The sequence below is a fragment of the Carassius auratus genome, unplaced genomic scaffold, assembly GCF_003368295.1.
Source record: "Carassius auratus strain Wakin unplaced genomic scaffold, ASM336829v1 scaf_tig00021987, whole genome shotgun sequence".
In the NCBI taxonomy this organism is placed as follows: domain Eukaryota; kingdom Metazoa; phylum Chordata; class Actinopteri; order Cypriniformes; family Cyprinidae; genus Carassius; species Carassius auratus.
In genome coordinates this window covers 92,387-113,077 of record NW_020525149.1, presented here as the reverse complement: position 1 = coordinate 113,077, position 20,691 = coordinate 92,387, and the positions used below count along the sequence as shown (strand labels likewise).

Here is a 20,691-nt window from a genome sequence, read left to right as displayed (position 1 = left end):
AAACATAACAGTATGCATAAATGGCTGAACTATCCCTTTAACCTCTCTGGCATTTGTAAAAGAGTCTCTAAAAAAACAATGGAGGAAGTATGAAGTGCTTAGTCAGATTAACCTTCAATGGAATTCATACCATAAGGCATGAAGACCAACTGGAATCAGGCTGTGAGATCACCTGCAAGTTTAGCAAGGATAATGATCCATTTCGGATTTGACAGCAATTTCTCAACATTTTACTCGCAGTGGAGAGCCGCAGAGGAGGACGTTCCAACGGATGGAAAAGCATGAAAAAAAGAGCTTCTAACTGAACAAAGCACTTCAAAATCAAATAGACCGCAGCGGCCATGTGGGTTGAAACATACAGGGGGCGGACACAACAGTTTTCAAAAGAACAGCTCTTTGACAGCGTCTGAAAATTGATATTAATACATATGGAACACATTTTCAAACAGTGCTCTAGTGTAAATGAAATGTAATGTGTCTTGCTGCAGAGGCAAATAAGAAGGTCACCAGTGACATGCTGCAGGTCAAGGAGGTCTATGATACAGAAAAAAAGCTTTTTGCTAGCATTCCCATTCATCTCCATGGAAGTTGATTGACTGACGCGGAATCTTGTGGAAGTAGTTGGTCTGAAATTTGACACTTATGAGCCGAATCTATTTTTTGCACATTTTTTCAACCAAGTGAATTATTCAGTCACTTTCAGTGAACTTTAGACAAAGTCATGTGACTTTATCCACATCGTCCTGTTTGAATATAGGCAAAAAATAATAATAATATTAATAATAATAAAAAATCTGTGAATGTGGTTCCATAGTAAAAAAAAAACTTAAAAAATGTAGTGTTTTTCAAATAATTTAAAATCTGTTATTTTTATTCTAATTTATTATTGTATTTAACTGATAAATTAGGAAAACATCAGACAGCTATTTTTGGCTGTAAATGTAAAACGCATTTGCCTGCACAATTTTATAGTTTTATAGTGAAATTTATAGGCCTATCCTAGCCGTACTAAGCATTCAAACCTTGAACCCTTGCTGTGGGTAAGTTAATGTTCCATATCACACAATTCTAGATTAAGATCTTAACCAACACTCTAAGAGCAGCGAAGCCATTGGAGCAGAAATCAATGGAGCCTCTACAATTGATTTACCACTAACATTCAGCTCTTTTACAACAGCACTGCTACATGATTTATTTTTGCAGCTAAACCCTGCTGATTAAATTTCAGCCTCCATGTTCCATCGAGGAAGACACTTCTTCTGTTAGTCAGTGTGACCTGCATGAAACTCGGGAGTCTAAGAGCTTGGTGAAGCTCTATTAGCCCTACACTTTGCGTTGAGTAAATCATGGCCAACTTACTGCTCATATGGCGTATAAATTATGCAATGGTATCTCACTGTTGCACACCCCATATCAGTTTAGATTTACGCATGCTCCTTCACATCTGTGGCAAAACACAACAGCATTTCTGCATTTTTAAAAGGTTGCTGATGTTTTTTTAATTGGGATCAAGTCTTGCGCTTAGTTTTTTATGCGCTTGATAAATTATTTTCCTCTGTCTCTCTCTTTCTCGGTGTCTACGATGTTCATTCAGTTCCTCATTAAGGCCTGATTTTCTACAGGCTGTCTGACTGCCCTCAGTCAGTCCTGCGATAAAAAGACGATTGAGGAGTAGTAATACTTATTTATACATGTTTCTTTTATTTAAATGTTTTCCCGTTCTGTCGGAAATGTCACACAAATGTTAATTAAATGTTAATCAGACATCACACAGTAAGAGAGCCCATGTCTTCACCATTGTGCAGATATATTTAGCAGTACAGAGAGGTCAGTCTACAGCAGGGTCTGATGCCTTCGCTCCAGGGGTTTGCATGGGAGAGCAGGAATAGGAGAAACAATGGTCAACTAATTAGTATGAATGTCAATTTCTCCTACTGAGAAGTTCATAAATCTACTAAACAGCCTACTGGGAGTTCACCCTGTCACACTGAGCCGCACTTTCCAGACCTCCCCTGTACATCTGCCTGCACTGATCAATGATTCCATAACATACTTCTAAGTGTGCGGGAGCATGAACAAGGCCCTTCTGGAAAGTGAACAGAAACCTGTAGGATATTCCCATCCATGCAAAAGCTAAATATCTTAAAAAAAAAAAAAAGAAAAAAAAAGAAAACGTAAATTTGTAAATAAATAAATAAATAAATAAATAAAACCTTTTACTAAACTAATGTTTCAGATATTCGTAAAACAAAATATCATGGGGGCCAACTGGCAACTTAAAAAAAGAAAAACGCCGGTGTATAATGAGTTGACATTGTTTTTCAGAAAAAAAATATTTTAAGATTGTATTAAATAAATAAATAAATAAATAAATAAAACCTTTTACTAAACTAATGTTTCAGATATTCGTAAAACAAAATATCATGGGGGCCAACTGGCAACTTAAAAAAAGAAAAACGCCGGTGTATAATGAGTTGACATTGTTTTTCAGAAAAAAAATATTTTAAGATTGTATCCCATCCATTGAGAACCACAGAGCTAAGTACTGTTACCTTTGTCTTCCTACTAAGTACCTCTAAACTTGTTTTTACACTTGAGTTTCTCTCAGTCACATTGGTTTTCTCTATTACCTTCCTTCTCATTTTTTACATCCCCTCCATCTCTTTTCCTTAACTATATCTCTCTAGACTTTACCTAATTTAGGGTCTTTCAACAGAGTTTAATACTTCACCTTTTATCTGTGTGATTCGGAATGAGGATAATCTCACAGTGGGTAGTATTCCAAATTCAGCCGTTTTTCATATATTGTTATCACATTGTCCTTATATATTATTCATACGTTTTGTGTTGAGTTCTTTTGATGTCTGAGTTGAGTTCACTTGCTTGGTGTGAAAGCATTTTTCTGCATCAACAACTTTTTCATATGGATCTGATTCTGTATGAAAACAATTCATCCTAATTTCCATAAGTTAACTGCTGTTGATGACACACACAGTATTATTCAAAAGTTTGGGGTTTCGTAAATATCTTATTTTTACCAAGGCTGCATTTATTTGCTCAAAAATACAGTAAAATTGTGAAATATTTGTACAGTTTAAACTGTGTTTTTAAACAGTAGTGTAATATACAAGCTCTGGTTTGAATAAAGTAATAAAAACAAGTCTGAAAACTACTTTTTAGACTTCTTAGTTTTGGAAGTTAGAACTACATTTAAATGCAGGAGTGGCTCCCATAAATAACCTATTCATGTGTGATGAACACAGGAGTCACTCCTGAAATTGATACTCATTTTGATGTCTTGCTGCACTAAACAAAGCATGAATATGAGGAGAAACCTATTTAATTTCGCCTATTTTTTGTTGAGGAAAATTTAAAGAGAGACCCCTGGCAATTGTTAGCTGACGTGTAAAGGCACAAACTGTAAAAAGCCGAAGAGTCCCACAGAGTCACTGAATTACATTTCTGCACACGCTTAATGTATTAATGAAAATTCTGTCACTATTCGGAAAGTGGACAGCTCTGTTTAGCTGCTGTGTAAACAAAAACCAACCAACCAGCATTTAATAGGGAGTAGCAGTGGCTCCTTAAACACTCTTTTTATTCATTGAACCATGCCATTGTCTTTTGTGTTTCTCTCTCAAAAACGGTTCCTCTCTTTTTATTATTTAAAACAAAGTTTCTGACACATTCATCACTGTTCCTTTGGAGAGTTTTTAAACAAAGACGAGAGACAGTTCTGCGTTAGTGATCTGAGAATGTCCTGAGCTAAAGACTCGACACAGCATGTGCAGGAAAGGTCTGGCATCAGCCTCTCACCATGACGGCGGCGAGAGCCAACAATGTATTGCCTTGTCCCTGCCACCCGCCACATGCCTGAGCCTTCCCTGAGGAATACGCCAGCCAAATGTCTGAGAACACAATTTCATTCATCAGTATGCTGCTGTTTCTGCCGTTGCGGTGGAAAAGGAGTTGTCAGACTACAACAGTTTCACTGTATATTCGAATCAACTTTCGGTTTTAGTGTTATTTCTGCAAAAGCTAGATGAAAAAATAAGGAGGACCGAATGATCTGTCAGACCTAATTGTGTGTGTAGTTGTTTTGCTTTTTGTAATTCAATATGCCTTCCTGTAATCGTTTTGGTGTCTTCTCAGCAGTCCAGGCTCTGTGGCTCTCAAATGGATTTTTAGTGTTGGATTTCTAGAATCTTCCATTGCCTCTCTGATGTCCTGTTTTATGAATTATGGATATTCAGCTGTCTTATGGCTGTGAATTCGCCGGCAGCCATCTGTCAAAGACGTCTGGTCTTTCACCTTGATTGGTTTATGCATTTATATACAATTTTTTTTTGTTTTTTGTGAGGACTCAAACATTTAATCCGTTTCTAATGATGAATTTGGTCTTAATTCACTCTTTGCAGTTTTTGTTGGCATTTTTATGCTTTTTTCCGCTTATAAACACAAAAAGCTTAATTTCTGCCTCTGGCAATTTCCTGTTTATTGTAATTGTATTCTTGCATGGCAAAGTTTTCCTTGTTTGCCCTTTAAAATCATTTTAGCATTTATGTTCTTCAGACAGAGCAGCGATGTTGTGAGTTTGATGTGGAATTCCTGTTAGTTATGTGCTACAGTGAATCTCATCCCCGGCTGCTTTGATTCGATTTCTCTTTGACACTTTTCTTTGTCTATCAGATGCTCTCTGCTGCATTGTTTAAAATGACATAACAAGGACTTCATAAGTGTCTTGCAAAGATAATCGGACATGAAATATAAGCCATGTGAAGAGGTGCACTATTGTAACATGCTTATCAAATTATATAACTACAGTTATGTTCCAATGGGGTCTTTCATAAATTATTATATGATTATTTTATTTAGTTCTTAATACGTCGATATGTATAATCTTTTCCCCCCTCATTAATTTGTTTTTTAGAAGTTTATTAATATTTAAAGGGGTCATGAGTTGAGAAATCAACTTTTACTTCAGCTTTTGAAATGTAAGAGGTCATCATACTAAAAGAATATCCCATAAGTTTGTACTTTTTTTGACTGCAGGCCCAGTGAAAGCCAGATCCTTGAATCTGCCTACCTACAGTATGATATAATAGATAGTTCAATCAAACTGTCAAGTATATTTATTACAATTATATTGCAAACAGTTAGTGTTGGCGGTATGGTTATGTTCTGGGCAACACTCCACACACCTGTCCATGCAGCCGTGCTTGGACAGAGCAGGGATAGCAGCGAGACAACCCCCCCCCCCCATGCATAGATATATGCATACATAATTACATTTCACAGTAACATGAGTTGTAAAACACAATGTGATAGAGAATGCATCCAATGAAAAGAACTGTAAAGAAAGAACAAAGTTAGATCAGATTACAGGTTCAGTTGAGTGGAGTTGGGGTTGGAGGAGGGAGGTAATTGCAACCAGCGATGCGATGAAAGAGATGCTGAAGAATGGGAATTTAAATCAACCGCTTGTGATAGGTGTCAAGACTGGATTGGTACATGTCAGGAACAGCCGACTGTCCGCTGATGCCAGCTTGACTGACATGGCCTGCCTGAACTAATTCGATGCTGAATGTTAAACACCGCCTTCACAAAAGAATATCAACGCCTAATTCTGAACCCCCGCACACTGATTTGCGCATGATATAGTAAGTAAATAACATAAGTGGCGCTAAACCAGATCGAGCAACCAAGGATGTAGGGTTTCAGGGCGAACCGCTTGAACAGCTTTAAACATTAGAACAAAAGAACAATTATCGACAATTCCAATTCGGAAAGGAGATTTTCAAATTTGGGGCTAGTAATCAAGATTGATGGTCAAAGAGATGTACAGCATGACCATCACATGTAAATCCATAATAATAATCATGATCACAAGCTCTTTGGATTGCCTTTACCCACCTAGAGAAAAGAAACAGACTAAAATTCCTTTAAAGGGACGTTTAACCTCTGGTTAGGCACTCAAAAAGACTGTAAAAGACTTATAAATTAATGTCAGTCCATTGCGTGACTCCATATCATATATGTAACTCACACATTGGACTACAATGTTTCTAATCACTTATTGTGGATGTCTTTTTAATAACTTGAATAGCTTAAGGGTTCATATTCATGTTTAGTATATGTGTGTTTGAATCTTCTTGCTTGAAACATTTCTGACAATCAAATCTGTGTCATATGTATCATATTCTTGTTATAGGAATCATGTCCAAAAGTATACACTGCAAGAGCGGAAAAATTTGGATCACATGATTGATAAGATGACATTTGATTTATGAATGGGAAGGAGGAATATACAACGCCCTGAGCAAAGACAATATCTAATTGGTTGAGACACCATTTGGGAGTTGTCCCGCAGCTTGGTTCAAATATTCAGGAAACCATCAAATTATGCTCTTAGCTTTTGCTTTAAGTGTTAGTTTTTAGCTTTTGCTTTTAGTCATGCCAGCCTTTTAGCTCTTTAGCTTTTTGGTCATGGCTTGTAGCCGTGGTTTTAGTCAGCACTTTCAGCCATGCTTTTTGCCATTCCTTTCGCGTTCTCTGAGGGGCCTTCCAGCGTGCTTCGGCTTGCATGCCCGCTGCTACTTAGCCACAATGAGAAGAAATGCCACCTAGTCTTGTCAAACTTTACTTCTATTCTTTTACTTTAGTTTCTTTTCCATTGAGAGTTTTGTGTTCTGAGTTAAGTTTTGCCAAACGCTATGTCTTCGAGTCCAACCTTGAGTGCCTGTCTGAAACTTCATCCAGCCCACAACTCTGTATCTTCAGACAATTTCCAATGACTGGCTTCCCAAGACGTCACTTCAACGACTACTGAACTTCCAGCCAATCAGCAACCTTGAGAAACCCTCTTTTCGACAACAACAAAGGGAACCCCTTTACATAGGCAACACACGTAACTTACCTCCAGATTCTGAACTGAGCTGATGCATTTCATATAAAGTTTAACCTCACTGTGGAACTCAATGCGAGGGTAAATTAAGTGATTGATGGTTGTTCCTGTCTACGCAATTTCACGTTTTCTGTTACAGTAATTGTTTAAGTTAATTAAGGAATAAATGTTTGGTTTGTCTCTCCCTGCTGGCTGCTCTCAGAATAACGCTGTCGTTATCATGTGACTGATCATGTGACTGATCATGTGACTAACAAGGAAATTAGCGCTTACCATGCTGGTATTCTATTCTTGAGTCAGGACACAGTGAATCAGTATCCATCTGCATTCATCCTTGGCCTTTGATAGCTTTGTCGGTATGTTTTATTGTTATTGTTCATATTACCTTCAATTGTATTTGATTAATTTGAAGTTTTGTAATTTGTATTATTTGAGTGCATCTTAGATGTATTTTCTCGTTAGACCATATGAGAGCCATTGATACATTTATCATTTTCATTTGCCTGACAGTGTATTTTTGTGTTATCTAATAAGCAGAAATGTTTGATCTAGATTACAAGATATCTGAAAGACTGATTCCTTTATGTACACATTTGGAATCACAATTCATATTGTTTATTGTTCTCTTCTTATTTCATAGTTTTACTCTTCCCTTATTAAAGTATGAAAAAGGACATTCCATATCTGTGACGTTGATAAGGGTCAGTTTAGGACATATACTGTATGGAAAACAGTACACACGTATTGCTATAAACTTGGGATTTAACATTTTCATTTTATTAAACTCATTCTTTACTTTCTATCTTCCTGCAACTTTTATCAATGTGTTGAATGCGTTCGTAAAACATTGATTCTGTCCAAATTCCATATAAAACCTCAAATGATTCCCTTTGAACTAAATTACCTGTTTCCCTTACATCGAGCCTCCAAGCAAAAAACACGCCGTTGAAGATTGCAAAAAATTGTGCTGTTCCTGGTTGTGGAAGAACACAGTAACTGCATAACCTTCATTCCGAGTCAAATATTAGGAATGCATGGTTGAACTTTATTTTTAATGAAGTTTCAGCTCACGTGAGTAAAACATTTGTTCGCTTCATTTCACAGCGGATTCCTTTGTAAACAAGACATAGGTCGATGCTGGATTTGCAGAGAGACTGAGATTAAAAAGCAATGCTGTGCTGTCTATATTGGATCCAACAGGAATGGCACAGCACACTTACGTGAGTAAAAAATACTGTTCTTGTAATATGTGTCACTACTGCTTTGTTAGGGATTGCTTGGCTTGTCCTGATTAAGTGCATGTGTCTAAACAAAAAAAGGACATATCTTGTCAAACAGACACACAGTAAGTTGGTTTACTATGCAAAACTGCTATCATAGCAGTAGGCGTTTACTTCCAAGTCTTCAATGTGACACGCCCATAAAAAAAAAAAAAAAAACTAGCGTTTCTCGAGCCAGCCTCAAAACCTGGGTAGATAATAGCCTATTACTTATTGATTTTGATGTTTGTTTGTTTTTTTTTTTGTAAAAAACATGCACAAGTAGACCACAGACAACAGTATAAAATAATAATAAAGCCTGTTCATGACCCCTTTAAATTAAATTATATAATATGGAACTTATATATGCATGATTTTTATATTTAAAGGGGGGGTGAAATGCTCGTTTTCACTCAATATCCTGTTAATCTTGAGTACCTATAAAGTAGTACTGCATCCTTCATAACTCCAAAAAGTCTTTAGTTTTATTATATTCATAAGAGAAAGATAGTCTGTACCGATTTTTCCCGGAAAAACACGACAGGCTGGAGGCGTGACGTGTGGGCGGGGCTAAAGAATCACGAGCGCCAGTAGGCTTTTGCGTTGAGAGCGTCTGGAAGCTGTGACACAGATCCAGAGGCTGAAATTTAACAAGAGCAGCATCAGCAAACGACGTCTCTGTGGTATGTACTAAAACTGTATATATTTGCTTAGCGGTTTTGGAAAATGACTAAGTTCCACTTTATGTTTTTTTTTTTTAATTTTATTTTAAAGCTGTACATGTGGAAAGTGCAGTTTGATGACAACATCGCATGTTGTTTACTTGATGTGCTTATGCACCGATAGCTAAGTCAACAACACAGAGATATTTGAAGCAGTTTTACTCACCGCCTGCGGTTCCAACACACGATCGTGACCCTTTTTCGTTGGGACTGCATTATCCTTAAGAAATAAACGATGTACAAACCCGGCGCCAAACTGGGCTTTGTTTGTAAAACAAGCATCTTCGAAATGCAGGGAACAAACAAAAACACTTGCACAACTCCGTTGATGCTCTGTAAAAATAAACTCCATCCACTGGTCCCTTAATGCTGTTTTTTTTTTTGGTAATCTGTGCAGGGTTGTCTTGTCCTGGCAACCAAAAACAGACTTCTGTGACATTTCGGGACGCTCTCGCTCTGATCAGTGAAGTATGTGCTCAGCCTCTCAGTGCGCTGCTATACGGGAGCGTGCGCTCTTCCGGCAGAAGTGCCTTAGGACCCATATAAGGAAATTCCGCTCCATCTAACGTCACACAGAGCCATATTCGAAAAAAACTTTCCGAAACTTGTGACAAACCGGAAGGAGTATTTTTGGAACAAAAATACTCCTTCAAACGTACAACTTAATTTTTGAAACTTTGTCCATGTTTAGCATGGGAATCCAACTCTTTAACAGTGTAAAAAAACTCAGTATGCATGAAATAGCATTTCACCCCCCCTTTAATTTTAAGATTTGATAATTTTGTAATTTGTAAAGAAATGCAAAATGTATTAATTTTTTTATTCAATTTTGTTTTATTTTCAAATTTTGTATAGATAAATGTTGGTGTAGTTAGTACATTTACCAGTAGCTTATATTCTGAAATACTTTTGTTTTGTTTTTTTTAACAGAACTGGTAAGCATTAAAGCTTCAGAACAATTGTATGGTAGATTCTGCTTGGATGTTTTATTTAGCTGCTTTAAAGCAGGTTCTTGTGCAATGGCAACACCGTTCTGACTGAAGTTTGCTACATGACTGGACTTAGGGAAGGATACTTCATTATTATTCCGCCTGCTCATCCCCTTCCCATCAGTCCTGCTGGCAGTTCCAATGTAGCATAGCGCACACCCGCTGACAGTTCTTCACACTGGGCTGCAGCTCACGGCCTCCCTACCCGAAGCCTCGCTCCAACCTCCACACCACCAGCCACTTTAATAGCTCAGCTTGTTACCAAAACCAGCAGTTATCAATTTGTTCTCAGAGCTGGCAGTGATTCCGCCCTGCTTTGATTTATTGTGTGGAAGCTGAGGGTAAGGGCTGTTGAGATGTGTGTTTTATGATCATTGTCTGACATGGGTGCCATGTCATTGTTACTGTCTGGGCACATTTGAGTTTTCTGCCATTTTAAAGAGGCGTATGTCCATAGGGTTTGTTCTGAACAGTGTTGAAATCATACGCAATACCCTAGATTCTTCACAATTCTTTGAAAAGCCACAGCTTAAGTTTATATCTAGTAATGGTTTGATTTATTATAATTAATTCTTGATTTTCTTGCAGGTCTCAAACAAACGCTGGATGCAAATAGTTTGAATACCTCTAGATATTTTGAGTGACTTTTTAACAGCCATGTTTCAGTCTACCATTTACAAAAATTCAGGCCACATTCATATTTCTGCAAAATATTTAATTAATCCAGATTTCTCTGAGCCTCAATGTTGTTGTTGTATATCCATGCCATTTCTCATTTTTGAGGCAATAGGCAGGAAAGATAGCGATTAATATGTTATATAAAAGACATAGTTCTAATCAGAGACATCTCCAGAGAGATATTCAGCATCAGTCTCCTCAAAAGATTTTGCGGGAAACGTTCCAGAATGAAATCTTGTTGACTCCAGTGAGAGGGGAACTTGGGAGCTGACAAGAAGGATTCAGGGTAAATTATGTAGCAGTGATTATTTTCATCTTCAGACCATGTTAGGTTGAACAAAAGCTGGGGAACTTCAGTCTAAATATCTGAAGTGTTCTAAGGATTTTGTAAGGATTTGTAGGAATCGTCTCCATAGTGGAAAATATCTATATGCCGAGTCTACACCTTCATGAATAGAATGCTCTTAAAAAGAAAGTGTTTCTTGGAGCTGGTGCTTTAATTAGAAATATGGTATTGATATCCCAGCATGTGCTATGTACCTCTCCAGGTGTCAGTAATGGAAAAATACATATGAGTTAATTTTGCTTTAATGACAGCACTTGAGCTACATCGGCTCCACAAGGTTGTTGATGATCATATTCTTACACATGATTTAAGAATGAGCCAAAGAGCATCTTGAGCTTCACTGGAAGCAAGAACATCTGACAGTTTATTCAAATTAGTTTAAATTATAAACACCACAAATTTGGTTTATTTGATTAGTAATCTAGAAATAGTACAGTCTTAAAAATTATTATTCTCTCTCTCTCCTTTTTTTATTTACATTATAATGCATATTTAAAAAAAAAGAAAAAAAAAAGACTTTGAATCACAGACTTTCACTGAGGCCTAGACTTTTTGCTCCCCATTTCTAAAATGTGTTATATGATGTTATTACATTTTATTATTATTAATAATAGTATATATTATTAATTAATATGAAAATAAAATGAAATATTTAAAATGTTGCTTCTGTTATTTTTAAACAGTAAATATATTAGTAATAATAAAATATAGCACTTATATAAATATATATATTTAATGTATATAAATTAATAATTTCAGTCAATTACATATGTTGTATTTTATTCGTTTTATTGTAGTTTTGTCTGCACTGTGATGATGTGCACTTGTCTGTGGCTATGCAAGGAAATTCTGAGAGAACAGGGTTTATTTTGAAAGATCATAATTGAGATCATTTGTGGCATTTGTACTCGAGACTGATTGTGTCATAGTGGGTCTGAGATACTGAGGGACTGTTAAAGGTGATTATAAATCTCTTACTCGCTCTTTCTCTGTCAATCAGTGTCTCTCTCTCATGCTGTGAAGTGTAAAATACATCTCTATGTATCAACGCTTTATGCTGAACTGGATATTTAATATACAGCCTGAGCCTATATATCACTTGCCAGATACATCAAACCTCAGAGGGAGGTGGCAATGAGAGAAAGGGGGGCTGTATAATTCCTTCTCTCCCTTGCTGTTTTTCTGTCATGATTAATTACGGTGAGCTGAGCCTGACCAGCTCATTTATTGATTAACTTTAATGCCTGATCCCAAGGGATCATAACAAAGCCGAGGGGAGGCTCAGTTCTCCATCTTTTTCTCTCTCGTTCTCATTTTATGTCATCTTTATTTTATTTTTTTTATTTATGACATCCCCAGCTGTGCACAGAGCAGCGTTTATGCAGTGTGTGCGTCGGTGTGCTTGGAGTCTGTTTTCGGATCCTGAGGGCCCCGGAGAGAACGTGTGCCTTGACTTGCAGGGCCGTGCTCTCCCCAACCCTTGGGGTGACATGGTCTACTCTGCAAGCACACAGCAGGTAATGATTGAATACATAAAACCACACACTGGAATAATGGTAATATCACAAGATGTGCCACTCCCATGCAGGCTGTTTTAGAGTCCTTATGCAATGCCTCTAATCAGGAGGTTGCAATTAAATTAATGGTGACAGACTAATTATGTAATTATACATTTAGAGAATAGTGCTAAAAGAAATCTGACTCTATTGTGGCATTAATGGCACTGATTAAGAAGGAAGACAAAACAAGAGCAGTTGGATTATATCACTCATAAGGAACACATTTTTGGATTTTTTTGTGTTTTTTTGTTTTTCCCTACAAACATTTTTAATTGTTTATTTTGCATGTTCATTGTAAAATAGTTGCGCTGCTTAATATTTATGTGGAAACTGTGATACTTTTTTTCTGAATTCTTTGATAATTAGAAAGTAAAAAGAAAGCAGTATTTATTTTAATACGCCAGCATGCAGATTGTTTTATTTTATTCGGTTATGAGGTTAATGGGAAGCTAAACACTGTAAAACTGTGACAAAATGTACCAAGCAGATTTTTTTGGATAAAATCAACCTTATTCAGAATTGGTACAGAAAAAGGTATTTAAATATTGAAAAATAACAAAACTAGGTTGAGCAGTTGAGAGATAGAAGTACTCAACATCTGGTAAACCTTCATGAATACAGTCCCTTGAAAGAAAGTTTAGCAATTTTTTCACAGACTAATTCGGGGAAATGTGTCATCATGTTCAAGTTTTCATCTAGTGTGGATGTGGAAGGAGCTTCTTGCAGCACGGCATTGAAAGTGAGCCGCCGGGAAACGACACCACCTAAGAAGTTACTTTCAGCATCCCAAGGTGAGTCAGGGTTTATTGTTGTTTTTCTGCTAGGATGTGAGACCTTTCATTTGTGCCTTGTGCGGATTTACAAGGCTGTGATGCTCCATCCAGAGAGATAATCAAAGTGTCTACACAGAAATGAAACCCCACTCTCAGTAGGTCTGTCTTCAGCGCTGCTACATTTCCAGCCAATTTTCTTGCATTAGTCATTGAAATACAGGTGTTTTAAAGTCTTTTACAATAATATTTTTACGGACTATTGTATAGGAAACTCAGAAGCAAAGACCTGGAGACTATTTTGTACCTTCAGCAGGATTCTTTATTGAGAAAGTGATATGTTACGCTGCAGTCATCATAGTCTGACTAGGGATCTGTATGTTGCGCTTCGAGACAAAGCACCTGGGAGACATCATCATCTGATGTCATCATCTTTACCTTAAATATAAAATACAATGTACTTCACCTTAGTTTTTCATGTGATGTTATGCCAGGACAGATATTAAACTGATTCTTAAAATGGTATTGTATTCTTAAATTTGTATTGCAATCATCTAAAGTAATGGGTTACTCAGTTGTGTTGAGTTGTTGTTAAACATTATGTACTGTTTTCCCATAACCAGAAGTATTAAGAATTAATCTGACATTTTTGTTATGAATTGTTGTGGATTTGATCTTGAATTGTTAGAGAAAGAATTGTCATGCCCAAATGAATCACCCTTAATATTTTGTGAGGAGGTAATTACAAAATTAATAACTACTAATTACTTTTCCGTCACAATCTCTGCCTTCCAATTAAAAGGGAGTTTTTGCATATTTCACATTTCCCAGTTTCTGATAGAGATCGACTCCTGGTGGGTGAGATGTTTGGAGGTTGGGGGTCAGACCCACCAGCACAACTTCTGAAGTGCTGTACGGGTGAAATATGTTCTGGTCAATTTGAAAGCCTCAGGGTCATGTAGTCAAGGGCAGAATGAAAAAAGACCGTAGCATATGTTTGCAGTCTTCTTCTTTTAATTCCTCCTCACTTGAGCTCTGCCTTCTTTGGCAATGAGGGATGAAGCTTCTGGCCTGAGGGCCAGGCACTCGGCCAAGTCTATAATTTCTCCCTCTCTCTTTCCTGAGGCATGGACTCCCTACATGCATGAGTCTTCAAACACCTTACCATTTTCTTTGCTTATGTCTCTGAGATTGCTGTCATAGGTTGGTCTGCAAGTAATGTTTTGATACTATTCAGGTGGCTTATTCATTGTTGTCTTTGTGTATTAATCTGGTATTTTTATATAAAAAATGACATGTTTGGCTTTAAACGCTTAATTACAAACTATTAATATTTCATGAACTACCGTATCAACTTCTAACATCTCTTCACAGCAGACAGGAGAATTGTTTTGATGTGTGCTGATTGTCAAAGATCTGGAGAGCAAGAGAAGAGTGTGAAACATGGGCAGCGATGATCAGAATTTGTTCATTTCTCTCTTTGATGTTGGTTGTTCTATTTACTTCCCATGAACGCTGATCAAAAGCAAAAAGATCTCCTGTGATTTTGCCCTTTAGCCTATAGTGCACAGTATTTAAAAATGCGTGATGAATGCACAGTCGTAAGCACGTCCATGTGTATTTATGAGGGTGGTTTTCATAGTGCAGATGTCAGCAGTTCAATTAGCCTGTGTGAACCACTGCCAACGTGGCAGCCTGTCCATCCACATTATGCAGGAAGTCAATCAAGAGTTGATTGGTTCTGTCTCCGGAGATCTCGTTTCTGTGTCTAAATTCTTAGAAGCGGCTGAGGCTGCCGATCAATGCATATATATATATATATATATATATATATATATATATATATATATATATATATATATATATATATATATATATATATATATATATATATATATATATATATATATATATATATATATATTTTTTTTTTTTTTTTAGATCGTTTTTTAATGCAGTGTTTGAAGTGATTTTTGATTTATGGAGTGAGCTGTCAGAATGAGAGCAAGATGTGAGATAATTGTTGATCTCTTGTCTTTCTCTCCATTGTTCTGTCATATCAGGATTAATGAGAAGAAATGTATTGTATTTTGGAGTTTCTCCAAAAACCTCCCAAAATTTGATTAAATAGAGGAGAGTAGGTGTAAATGAGAGTGAAGGTGTAAGACAGTCAGAAAGTGAGTGAGTGATGAGTTCACACATGCAAAAGAAACAGATTGAGCATCAGACTGAGGCATTACTTAGAAACATGTTGTCACCCAACAGTGTGGTCACCTTCATTCGGCAAGGAAACGTCACCACTTACGCTGACACATCTCTGGATGTCCTTTTTGACAGTTCCAGTCCAACAACTGCGCCTGATGTGCAATCATGTAGAGGGAATGCTATTTTATAGTCGTTCAGAGAATGCATGGAATTACTTTATGAATATTTAAGCATTGTATAGCTTGGTTAAGTATTTATACTAGTGTCTGAGTGAAATATTTTATTTGGATAGTTACACTAATAGATTTTTTTTAACTAATCAATACTTTTATTCAGCAAGGCTGCCTTAAATTGATCAAAAGTGACAAGGATGACATTTATTAAGCTACAAAAGATTTTAGTTTCAAATAAATTCTGTTCTTTTATTAATCAAAAAATACTGAAAAAATTTTAACACAGTGTCCACCGAAACATTAAGCTGCACAATTTTAATAATTGATAAGAAACGTTTCTTTAGCATACGAGTATGATTTCTGAAAGAAACTGAAGATTGAAGTTAACGACATTGAAAATTCAGCTTTGCCATAACTAAAATCAATTAAATTGTAAAATATGTTAAAATAGAAAACGGTCATTACAAATTATAAATAGCACCCTAAATGACTTTTTCAAAAACATTAAAATCTTACTGACCCCAGTCTTTTGAATGGTAGTGAAGGTGGCCCATTGGGGATGTATTGTAATCCAAACAGTTTTGATACTGATAGAATTTAAAGATGAAATGTTTAATATTTTCATGTTTAATGTTATGACTGTTAAAATACTAAAAGTAAGTTAGTTACTGTATACCGTATCTTGTCACATCCCTCTGATTATCAGACAGGTTAATCATTAATGTTCCTGTCACAAAATAAAAATCTCCATTAATGTTCCCTTCTCAAACAAAAAAATCACCAGGCAGGTTTGATATCTGTTCCAGACAGGGAGGTGAAAATCCAGCTGACAAAGCACACTAGGGTGGCTGAGAGAATGTTCTCCTTAAATAAAGATCCATCCAGAACATTTACTCAGTCAGGGTTTTGGGAAGTCACAATAGCCTGAAGAGCTAATCCCCTCAGGCCTGTTAACCAGGGGTATTACACTTAATTGATGGACACATCAAGGGTCTGTCATTCAATATAAAGCCTCACAAAAGAACTATTGCTTGTAGCTTATACACATTTTCACTCTTAATTTTTAAAAGAGAACTGATTAATTAACACTTATTTGTTAACCCATGTCCCATAAGCACAGATGGTTTAGCACATTCTGTAAAGTTACATCACCACCATTGGTGTCAAATCCCAGGCGCCCAATTTTAGACTCTCACAGGATTTCACACTTGTCAGGCGCTTATTTTATAAAAATCAGTTACCACAAAAAACAAGAGTGAATCATAAAAGGTGTCTGGTTTAGCATAAGGCAGCTTATGGCCTTCTCATCCAAGGATCTGTTAATTGTGTTTGAAGAGGTTTAGATCAGACAAAGGAGCACAAATGTGCAGCAGTCGTTGAAGATGACAATCTGTCATTCAGTTTCCTCTTACTCTGGCACTGTTTACACCCAGTGTTAACATCCGTCTTAGGTGATCCGATCCCAGGCGGTCAGACGAGAAGATTTTCCAGTTACACCTGTTGGTAACACGTCTCTTGTGTTAAATTAAATTGATTAAATTAAAAGTAAATATATTGACACAAAAAACAATGCTTCACATTAATTGTGCTTTTGAACTTTCTATTCATAAAAGAATCCTTTTAAAAAAATGGTCATGTTTTCCATAGATCTATTAACCAGTTCAAATATTTTGAACATTGATAATAAATATGAATATTTCGTGAACAGTAACCCAGGATATTAGAATGATTTCTGAAGGATCAAGTGACACTGAAGACTGGAGTATTGATGCTGAAAATTATGCTTCAGAGGAATAAATGGAAAATGGTAATTTATATAACAATATTTCAGTTTTTACAGAATCTCTGTTCAAATAACAAAAAGACTTCCTTAAAAACTTGCTCCTGCAAATAAACAGAGACAAAAAAAGTACCCCATTTATCTCCACTATGCTTAATTTTCTTTCTTTTTTTTTTAAGATAACTGCAGCCATTTTTTTTAATTGTGTCTGATTACCTGAAGTCACCGCATCCCATAATTTGTAAAAATACAAATAAAGCTCAATGTAATCTGTTTTTTAAATTTTGTTTTGTTTTTGGTTGACAGGTGAGGGAACAGCTTTATTACTCGCTCAGACTAAACGACGTGGGAGTTGAGTGTGCCTTCTCCACTATAAGGTGAGGGGACAGGCCATTAAAGTATGTGGCACATGCCTGTATGATGTGGCCATATGCTTTTTAAATTACAACTGAATCTTATGTAAATTATCACTTTGCACAATTCTTTGCATCTTTTTTAGAGACTGATGTTAATTCAGGGTATAAACCAGGTCTCTGTGTGAGGTAATTCGTAGTTGCGTATAGAGCTGACCTCATTATCTGATTGAGCAAATGATGTTCTGTTAACTGTTACTCTAACCTCATCTCTTGCCAACCCAGACCCTTTCTACTACTGCCTGGCTTACGTGACAAATGTGATTCATTCGGTGGGTCATTCGGGCTATCTTTGCACCATGAATGCAAATGAGTATTTACCACATAGCCTAAGGCCATAAGAAATGCCACCCTGAGCCTTAGCAGTCCTCAGACTCCACATTTTGCTGACGTAATGCTGTGTAAACTGGGATAGACACACATGCTGTGAACAAATTGGACAACTCATGGACAATGCACAGCTATTATAAGTCCAAGCATGTGACGAAAAAGAGGTACGTCCCAGCGGTAAGTCACTTGAAATCATCACATGCCAAAAATCTCTCCCAGGGCTCAGTTTGTTTCTGTGGCACCAGAATGACAGCAGTTTTAAAACAAACTGTTGTATCCTGAATGTGATGTTGTAATGTCTGAGAATCTGCGCTAGACAAATCAGAGTGGCCTTATCGTTGTATTCTGCTGAGCTAAGCAGATGGGCAATGGTTTCTGTGAATTACGGCAGCATTGCACCATGAAAGCTTGAGAAGTCTGACGAGGGTTTGCAAACTGAAGAAAAAGGTATCGAAGGCCAGGATGGAGAATGAACCACTGTTCTTCATATAGCACACTGTATTTTTTTTTCACGAAGCTCACGACCCCTGCCCAACTAAGAAACATAGTCACTACATAGTACACTGCAAGTGCACATTCAATTCAGTTAAGCACACTTCTTTTAAAGTATAAAGTACATAATTTGATTATTTATTATGAATCAGCATCTTTAAAATGTTCGAAATGTGTGTAAGACCTACAAGGTGTACAAATATACCAAGCCAACTATCAGATCAAAATTTTTGGCTTTGTCATTTTAAAGCAGGGATGTCCGATCCTGCTCCTGAAAAGCCAACATCCTGCAGATTTTGGATCCAGCCTGCCAAAAACACACTTGCCTGGAAGTTTCCAGTAATCCTGAAAACTGAGATTGGCTGGATCAGGTGTATTTAATTAGGATTGGAGTTAAACAGGACAGTGGCATGACTCCCCTTAATTTAAAGTATTTGATTTGATGCAATGTAATTTTGACAGAATTTGATTTGTTACTGCTTTGCTTTGATTTTATTTTATTTGGATACTATGCAGTGTGAGCTGATTTTATTTAATAAATTCATTATTTAGAATTGTATTGTAATTGACTTGATTTGATTGCTTCAGTTTGATTTAGTGAGATTTGATTCAATTTTAAATTGAATTTGATCCAGTTTGATGTGTTTTGATTCAGAATTGATTTAGGTTAGGTTCTATTTTTGATTCAGTGCCATTCAATTTTTGTTTATTTTTGTTTCTGGAATTTGGCTACAGTGGTCATTTTCTTTTCTTTGTGAACCTGATTATACTTGTTGTCTTTGCATGCAACCCAAAAGGTCAATTACACACACACACACACACACATATATATATATATATATATATATATATATATATATATATATATATATATATATATATATATATATATATATATATATATATATATATATATATAAAACATAGAACAGAGTCTGACAATCTCTCAGCTCAACATTATTTATGTAGGATATATAAAAACTAGTTGACAAGAGTGCTTCACAAGTAGAAAAAAAAGGTGAATTGACAAGGCTGCATACACTACTGCAAATGCAAAGTGCAATCAAAATCAGAACAAGTATGTCAACTACCAAAGATTGACCCAATTCAAATACAATGTGTAAAAAAATAAAATAAAATTAAACCTGAGATCTAAAATTTTACATTAATCTGACAAATAAAATGAGTTTAGTCATAGACAAACACTGAATACATGCAGTCAAGTCTTTATTTTCACTTTAATGGCTGGATAAACCCCCTCCATCTTCAAATGTGTATTGCAAGTTTCCCAACAAAAGATTTTGTTGGCTCATAAACTTAAATGTGTTAAATGCAAAGCCTGATTTAACACTTCAGGAAAACAAAAGAAAACAAAGCAGATGCTGTCAGACCTTAACGACCCTTTAAAATATCCAGTGACACTTCCTAGGCTCCTAGGATGGATCTGGTCTCCATCGATTTTGGTACGGCACTAATTTAGAGGGACACCAATTTGGAAAGGTTGATTGGAGCTCTTTTTTCACCGACCCTGCTGCCTGTGTTTGTTCACTTTGTAAAGCCTGAGTCCCTCACTTAGTCTGGAAAAAGCCTGTCAAGGCTGTAGCACATCTTTCTGATTGATGGGCTGCTCTGTCTCGTTCTCAAATGTTCTCTCTTTTTCACTCACACTGATTCAGAATGGCATGCACAGACTGGTTTAGTCATTCTGCACCTTGCGAAGGATGCTATATTTTACCTAATATCAACTAGTTTCATAAATGTTTCACACACATGTGTTTGCTTTTAAATGAACATATATCACAACTGTTCCATAACCCAGTGAGTTTCCTTCTGCAGGCAGCATTTTATTAAGGCATCATATGTGCGCTCTCAAAGTCAAAGCTATTTTTGGAATAATTCTATGACAATGTCACATGCATCCTTCATGGAGAAAGAAATAGCATTGTGACAAGCGTTATGAAAAAATAAAAGTAAGCTATTTTAGTTATAAGCAGACTATAGCAGACTGAATTTGTTATAATTCAATCAATACTGAAAAGAGTAAAAGGGTTTTATAGTCAATAATAATTTA

General features: G+C 36.3%; 1 pseudogene; it reads left to right on the top strand.

Moving 5' to 3' along the window:
• Positions 1–20,058: 20,058 nt before the first annotated feature.
• Positions 20,059–20,691, top strand: part of LOC113077214 (nephrocystin-4-like) — a 49,373-nt pseudogene continuing 48,740 nt past the window's right edge.